Consider the following 2,576-nt stretch of genomic DNA (forward strand, 5'->3'; position numbering starts at 1 on the left):
CCGGAGGCCGCACTTCTTATCGCCCCCTCCCACCCGGGGCTGGGGGGCTGTGGGCTCCTGCCCCGCTGGAGCCGGGCCGGCTGAGGGCGCCAGCTGCCTTGGAGCCGGTTTTGGAGGTGGGGTCAGGCCGGGCTCTTAGGCCTTGTTCACCTCATGACACACCCAGAAATTTTATATAATATCTCTAAGACATTCAGGGGAGAACTGCAGAGTATTTGGAGAGTGAAAATGTGGCCTGCTGGAAAAAAAAAAAAGTATTTCTGTGTATTATGTAATCATTTCTGTGTATTATGTAAAAAAATTAAGTGTGTTGAATATCAAGTATGTATATATTTTTCTAATGAAATCTTTCCAACCCTCCCTTTTTATTTTTTACTTTTACTATGGAAAATTTCAAACATATACAAAAATAGATGAGTAGCTAATCCCCAGCTTCAATAATTATCAAGGTAGGGCCAATTTTGTTTCCTCTCTACACCCACCCACTTCTTCCCCCTCCTATTATATCTTTTCAATTTTTAATGATAAGTTAAGCTTGCGTTTTAATTAGCCTTTGCTGTGTAACAAGCCACCCCGAGGAATAGTGGCTTAAAACAACAATATTTTGATTTGTCATGATTTGGTTGGCTGGGTACTTCCTCTTGCCAGTTTTGCCTGGACTCACTCAAGAGGGAGGATCAGCTGGGCTGGAAGGTTCCAGATGGCCTGACTCACATATCTAGCTGTGGACTGGGACTCCTCAGGTCTCCTCTCCTCCATGGCTTCTTGTGTTCTAGTAGGCTAAGTGGACTTCTTTATATGGCAACCAGAACCTTCTGGGAGAATCAAGGCAGAAGCCTCAAGCTTCCTGAGCTAACTGTGGGAGTCTCAAGTCACTTCCACCCACTTCTATTGGCCAAAGCAGGTCACAAGGCCAGTCCAGAGTCTGGGATGGGAGGGTAGAGAAATAGACCCACCCTCAGATGGGAGGAACAAAGTGCAGTGACGCATTGCAAAGTGAATGCTAGCATGTGAGGGATTGGTGGTCTTTAACCAATCTAGTACACAGTTAGCTTTTATCAACATAACTTTTACACGAGCTTTCATGCTTGCAATGGCCACACACAATTCCTGATCTAGACTTTTTAATGATAAACAAAATGCTTGATAGTCACCATCAAGGAGAAACTTTGTTAGTACAGGTAAGCAATTGACATTTTTTTATCATCCATTTAAAGTTGTACAACAATTGAAATTATATTTAAAGAATCTGGCAGCTCTTCCTTTAGGGGGCAGATGAAAAGTTGATATTTCTCATGGTAATGCAAATGAATGTTTGACTCCAGACATCTCTCCCTATAGACAGTTGAAATGAAGATGAAGGTCTTATCTGAAGGAGGCATGTGTATTATGAGAGCAGTAGACCTGCAGTTGGCATGGACGCCATAAAATTACACATCAGCCACAAAAGGATAAAGGTGTGTGATACATGTGGAGATGGGGTTTCAGGGCACGCTGCGGGGACCCTGCTCTGCCAGCCTCATATTACACTGCCAAGGCTCGGTCCATGACAACCTCTGGTGGGGCAAGAACAGGCATGGCAATGAACTCCAAGTTAGGGGCTCCAATTAGATGTTGTTGTTGTTTTTTTAATTGAGGTATGGTTGATTTACAATGTTGTGTTAGTTTCTGCTGTAAAGTAATTCAGTTCTTTTCCATTATGGTTTATTACAGGATATTGAATATAGTTCCCTGTGATCCAATTAGTTTTTGAACAAGCCAAAGGAAAGGCTCTTCAGAGTTGTAGTTACTCTTAGCAGAACTGTCATAGTACTGAAGATTCTTCTTTTATGGAAGATGATGGATTTTGCCTTAACTTTCTTGTCCTTAATATCCACCTTGTTGCCACACAACATAATGAGGTTGTTTTCACATACTTGTACCAGATCTCTATGCCACTTAGGCACATTCCTGTAAGCTCTCGATGTTACGTCAAACATTAAAATTCTACGTTGGGTTTGGATGTAACAGCCATCTCTCCATCCACCAAATTTCTCCCGACCAGCTCAATATATCCCATACATTGACCTTAATAGGTCCTCTGCTGGTGTGGAACACAAAGGAATGGACCTCAACCTCAAACATGGCTACGTTCTTCTCCAGTCACCAGTCAGTGACGTTTCATGAATGTAGTTTTTCCATCACCAACCAATACAAGTTTGAACGGAGCTTGTGATTCTCCTTGGGCAGCCATCATGTTTCTTCCAGAAGCATCTCCATGCTGAGGGTGCTATGACCATTATTCTTGCATTTACTATTAACATGTTAGCATGCCCCATCTGTGTACCGCCTTTGTAAAATTAGGCAACAGTCTTCAAGACTACTCTCACTTCTGACACCAACTGCAGAGTTCAGGGGTCCCCAAGATCACCCTCAGGTCTGATTATTTGCTAGAAAGACTCACAGAACTCACTGAATGCTTTTATACTCATGGTTACAGTTTATCACTGTGAAAGGATACGGATTGAAATCAGTCAAGGGAAGAGACACAGGGGGGCAGGGTCCGGAGAGGTCCAAACACGGAGCTTCCATTTGTC

General features: G+C 43.1%; 1 pseudogene; it reads right to left on the minus strand.

The window, feature by feature from the left end:
• Window positions 1–1,524: 1,524 nt before the first annotated feature.
• On the minus strand, window positions 1,525–2,233 carry LOC101322833 (GTP-binding nuclear protein Ran-like; annotated as a pseudogene).
• Between the last annotated feature and the right edge of the window lie 343 nt (window positions 2,234–2,576).

Source organism: Tursiops truncatus, chromosome X (genome assembly GCF_011762595.2).
Source record: "Tursiops truncatus isolate mTurTru1 chromosome X, mTurTru1.mat.Y, whole genome shotgun sequence".
NCBI classification, from domain to species: Eukaryota; Metazoa; Chordata; class Mammalia; order Artiodactyla; family Delphinidae; genus Tursiops; species Tursiops truncatus.